Source organism: Carcharhinus amblyrhynchos, chromosome 16, assembly GCF_965287045.1.
Source record: "Carcharhinus amblyrhynchos chromosome 16, sCarAmb.v2.hapA, whole genome shotgun sequence".
In the NCBI taxonomy this organism is placed as follows: Eukaryota; Metazoa; Chordata; class Chondrichthyes; order Carcharhiniformes; family Carcharhinidae; genus Carcharhinus; species Carcharhinus amblyrhynchos.
This window is the reverse complement of record NC_137339.1, coordinates 26,191,204-26,197,203: the sequence shown is the minus strand read 5'-3', so window position 1 is coordinate 26,197,203 and position 6,000 is coordinate 26,191,204.

The window sequence follows — 6,000 nt, the reverse complement described above, 5'->3', positions numbered from 1 at the left end:
CTGTCTTCCTCATTGCTCAGGAATGACAGAAATTTAGAAACAGTTTGAATAATAATTTCTTGTTTTCCGATGCATCTATATCACAAACACACACTTCAATGCCCAGTCTTGCAGCTTATACGTAAGAACATAAGAAATAGGAGCAGGAGTGGGCCATCTAGCCCTTCGAGCCTGCCCCGCCATTCAATAAGATCATGGCTGATCTGTCGTGGCTCAGTTCCACATTCCCGCCCTCTCCCCATAACCCTTAATCCCCTCTCTTATCAAAAACCCATCAACCCGCGTCTTAAAAATATTTAGCGAGGCAGCCTCCACCGCCTCAACGGGCAGAGAATTCCAGAGATTCACCACCCTTTGAGTGAAGAAGTTCCTCCTCAACTCCGTTCTAAACCGCCCCCCCTTTATCTTGAGGCTGTGCCCCCTAGTCCTACTGTCCTTTCTGAGCGGGAAGAGTCTCTCCACCTCTATCCTATCCATCCCATTCATCATCTTATACGTCTCAATGAGATCTCCCCTCATTCTTCTAAACTCTAACGAGTACAAGCCTAGTTTATTCAGCCTCTCCTCATATCTCAACCCCCTCAACTCCGGTATCAGCCTAGTAAACCTCCTCTGCACTCCCTCCAAGGCCAAAATATCTTTGCGCAGGTGCGGCGCCCAAAACTGCACACAGTACTCCAGCTGCGGCCTCACCAATGCCCTATACAGCCGCAGCAAGACCTCCCTACTTTTCTATTCAATCCCCCTTGCTATGAAGGCCAGCATCCCATTTGCCTTCCTGACCACCTGCTGCACCTGCAGGCTGGGTTTTTGCGACTCATGCACAAGGACCCCGAGGTCCCTCTGCACTGTCGCCTGCTGCAGTTTTTTGCCACGTAAGTAATAGTCCTTCCTACCATTATTCCTACCAAAGTGGACCACCTCGCCCTTGCCAACATTAAATTCCATTTGCCATTTCCTGGCCCATTCGCCCAGCCTATCTAGATCCTTCTGCAGACTCTCCACACCCTCCGTGCAATTTGCCGTTCCACCAATCTTGGTGTCATCAGCAAATTTCGACACCATACACTTGGTTCCCTCCTCCAGATCATACGTTCAGGTTTTTTCAGGAATGCAGTTGTCAAACAATCCTAAAAATATTTTCATTAACGCTGTTTGAACATACAAGTTTTCAGGTCAGGTCAAAGTCTTGCAAAAAAGCTTTGCTTCAATATCTTCGTGATGTATTTTTTGTTTCTCATACCACTTTGTCAATTTCAATTTATATCATTCAAGAACAGACAGGAAAACTGACAGCAAAAGGAGCACACCAGTAACCTTGGTACTGAGGTCTTTCCTTTCCCCTATGTTATAAGAGTGACTACGCTTTAAACATTTTTCATTGGCTGTAAAGTGCTTTGGGCTGTCTGGAGGTTATATGAGGTGTTATAGAAAGACAAGGCATTCTTCCTTGTTAAAAACACATCCACAGTCAAAGGCTATTTGGTCTATTGCATTTGCTGCTCCCAATATGGTCTCCTCTATATTAGAAAGACCAAACATAGACTGGGTGAGCGCTTTGCTGAACACCTTCGATCTGTGCACAGTCAGGATCCTGACTTTCCGGTTGATTGCCATTTTAACACACGACCCTGCTCCCATGCCCACATGTCCGTCCTTGGCCTGTTTCAGTGAAGCTCAACGCAAACTAGAGGAACAACATCTCATCTTCTGATTAGCACTTTACAGCCTTCTGGTCTCAACATCAAATTCAGCAACTTCAGATGATTTACTCTATCCCACCTCGACCCCCTTTGTTTTCACTCTATTTAATTTAAAGTGTTCTCTACTTCTTATTTATTTACTGACTTTCTTTATTTTTCTTCCCCTCACTCTTGCCCCCTATTTTATCCCCCTTTCCTTATCTTTTCCTCCCTTTTTCCCCCCTTCTTCTCAATTTTATCTTTCTCCCACCCTTCCCCCTCCCTCCCCCACATCTTTGTTTATCTCAGATGACCCTCTGATTTCAGCTTCTTTGCCGTTTGGCCACTCACACCTTCTATTCTCTCTGTGGACTGCCATTAGCAGTTCTTTTCCCCTTGTTTCTGTGGCAGTGATACACCTTTCATTCCCTCCCCTTGCAGTAGAAATATCTCCCACTTTCTCTTAACTTTGAAAAAGGGCCATCTGGGCTCGAAACGTCAGCTCTTTTCTCTCCTTACAGATGCAGCCAGATCTGCAGAGATTTTCCAGCATTCTCTCTTTTGGTTTCAGATTCCAGCATCTGCAGTAATTTGCTTTTCTTTTTACACAGTCAAAGGCTATTGTTGGCTTGCGTATTTTGCCTGTCGTGCACGCACTTAAAAAGCCAGGAAGCGAGAACAGAACACACTCCTTGGAGCACGTTTGCATGTTGGCTGGCCAACCAATGGCCAGTGTGAAACGTGCAATGTAAAAGGCTGACACTGCTGGAGAGGGCGAGGAGAGGGTGGGTAGAGGGTGAGCACTTCCAACGTGCCCCCTCAGGAGGGACAACTGCTGCGAAGCTGCTGACCTGTGAAAAATAAACATTGATGGAAAAACTCTGCCACGAGTGTCTGGTTGGCAAAATCATGTACAGACCTAACCCCGAACAGATTTGCTCATTTTATTTTGAGCTCTGACCTTTCAGCCTGTCCTGGATCGAAGTTGCAATTTAAATATAAAGACTGTCTTTGTCTTTCCAATCATTTTGCCTGCCAAACGCCAAAAGGGTAACAGGCAATGTAAAATTCCAGCCAATTAGTGGTTAACTTGTTAAAATTGGTTCCGTGATTGTCGGTGGGCAAATTTCCAACTCACTGAAATGCTGTCATTTCACATGTTTATGGGTTCGGCATGTGCCTGAACTTTGTACATAAAACTGTGGCCATAATTCTGTTTTTCTGGGTGCAGAACAAGGTCTGATAAAGATAATGTTGAGAAGTATTCAGAGGCTTTTTTTGGTCGGGATGGAAAGAATGAAAGCTGCTTACCTATAACTCTATTTCATTAATTAATGGCAACGACAATTCCAAGAAAACTAAATACCATTTGTACCTTTGGGTGATGCTTTGCTGTGAACTAGAGATCGTGCTCCTGTTCTGTAAAGCAAGAGTTCGCTTGTGATGGAAATCCCATAGACATCGAATTACTGCAAGCTGTAGACACAATAGGCTAGACCAGTCCACTAGTGTAAAGTGAATAATTATGAATTGCTGGCCCGTTTTGTATCTCTCCCACTTTTTAGCTCTATTGAAATACCACACCAGTGATACTATATAAGGCTCTCTTGATGTTTTCTCTCAGGAAGAGACTGCAACTACTCCCTTGTCAACACCAATCCCATTCCTGAAGGCAGATATCCAAGGTCATAACTAAGGTGTGGCTGTCTGAAACCAGGCCCTTTCATGTCTGGTATGCTGGAAATACCCTGCAGGTCAGGCAGGATGTGTGGAGAGGAATTGAGTTAACATTTCAGGTCGCTATGATGATCCTTCATCGGGACATTTGTGTTCTGAAAAGTCAGCTCTATTTCTTTCTTCATTGATTCTGCCAGACCTGCTCAGTATTTCCAGCACTTTCTGTTTTTATTTCATATTTCCAGCATCTGCAGTATTTTGCTTTTGTCCCTTCAGGTTAACATGCTCAAAGTCATCATCTCAGGAGATCCGCTCAGATGCTCAGCAGCCTATGATCTCTGTGCTGAAGTCATCAGACACCTATTCTCACACTGTCCCATTGGAGTGTGAGAATAGGAAGGAAAGGTCTAGTGTTAGCCCCTCCTGGATGACCACTACTTTCTGCATGTGTTCATGCTCATTAGCAATAAATGTCGTATGGAATTCTTGGTGTACAGAATTTGTTTTGTGGCTATTTGTTGACCTGGCAATATGATTTACCCGCAAGACCTATGCTAGTGTTTCTGTTAAGACCCAGGCCAGAAACTTCAAAGTGTTTTACAAAGATAGTCTAGACCCTGATGTTTGACATTTGACACAGGGTGAGCATAAGGTGTTTCTCTCCAGGTATGATTCAAGTGACCCTCTGGGAAGCTTTTATCAAACAAAGTTTATTTAAGAACACAGTTAAAATACAACAAAGAGATTTAGCATAGCTTTTACCAATTACAGGAATCAAACATGATATAGTATAAACTTTAACAGCTAGCTATCTATGATGTTCCAAGTCAATTGCCATCGTATGAACATACACCCTTTTTTAGACTTGGCACAAAAAAACAATTTTGCTAACATAATGCTGGATCTTCAGCTTTTTAACACCTGCTGTGAATTGGTGCTTTGAATGTTGGAACAAATCTCTGAGGCTTCCCAGTCTTGAAACTTCCAGAAAGCCTCTGGAGAAAGAGAGACAAAAACACAGTGCCTTCTTCCACCAGCTTTTAACAGCAACTCACAGACAACAGAATTTCCAACTCCAGAGTGGGGAAAACAAGAGACACTGCTCTTTGCCTCAAGTCCAACCAACATCTGAGAAAAGGAAACCAAAGATTCCAACTTCAGAAAGAGGGGAAAGCCCTGTTGCTGCTCTCCACTTCAGGCTACGACTGAAAAGTGAAACTAAAAACTTGGACTTTTCTGTGGAAACAAAAACTGTCCCCAAGCATCACTTGACCTATCAATCATACTCCATCCAGTAATCTGAAGGAATCATTTAAAAAACCACAGGACCTTGCATTAGTCCAGATTAAAATCAACATGATATCAATTGTAATGACTTCAACGTGGATAAATGTGTAGTGGTCCATTTTGGCAGGACCAACGGGATGCAGGAGTACAATATCAAGGGTAGAAGTCTTAGCTGGGTTGAAGAGCAGAAGGATCTTGGGGTCCGGGTCCATAGGACTCTTAAATCGGCCTCGCAGGTGGAGGATGTGGCCAAGAAGGCGTATGGTGTACTGGCCTTCAATAATTGAGGGATTGAGTTTAGGAGTCGGGAGGTAATGCTGCAACTTTATAGGACCCTTGTCAGACCCCACTTGGAGTACTGTGTGCAGCTCTGGTCGCCTCACTATAGGAAGGATGTGGAAGCTATTGAGAGGGTGCACAGGAGATTTACAAGGATGTTGCCTGGATTGGGAGGCATGCCTTATGAAGATAGGTTGAGGGAGCTAGGTCTCTTCTCCCTGGAGAGACGAAGGTTGAGAGGCGACCTGATAGAGGTTTATAAAATGTTGAGAGGAATAGATAGGGTGGATTCTCGGAGGCTATTTCCCAGAGCTGAAGTGGTCACTACGAGAGGACACAGGCTTAAGGTGCTGGGAAGCAAGTACAGAGGAGATGTTAGGGGTAAGTTTTTCACTCAGAGGGTGGCGAGTGAGTGGAATCGGCTGCCGTCGGTGGTGGTAGAGGCGAACTCGCTGGGGTTTTTAAAAGACTTCTGGATGAGTATATGGGATCTAATGGCATTGGAAGTTACAGATAGTTCTATGGCTTGGTAGGTATAGATGTGATCGGTGCAACTTGTGGGCTGAAGGGCTTGTTTGTGCTGTAGTGTTCTATGTTCTATGTTCAATTATACTGCTTCGGTAATAATTAGAGGACATAATTCAATAATAATTAGAGGTTACAGACATTATGGCACCAATAAAATACTCGGACCTACTTGAAAAACATTCAGAGAAACACGACTAAAATACATTTCTTAAAGGCACAGTATCATCACATTTGGGTTGACTGTAAGCCTAAGGATAGTAAGAGGACTAGAACTGAAGTTGGAAAGAACTGTTGATGCAGGTGAACAAAATAGTTCAGCCAAAGTACTCCCTGATTCTCTGCTATCAGGAAAGCTCATGCAGCAGGTAAGAGAGGCATTGTAGAATAATGAGTGAATAGTTATGGTAATGAGATAATGATGCATATCATCATGTACCAGTGACATCAGCAGTAATGTACAAGAGACTGAGAAGAGAAGATGGGACAGTGTGCATCAAAGACAGATGTACTTACCCAGAAGCCTAGGATGTAGTCTAGTGTAAATAAA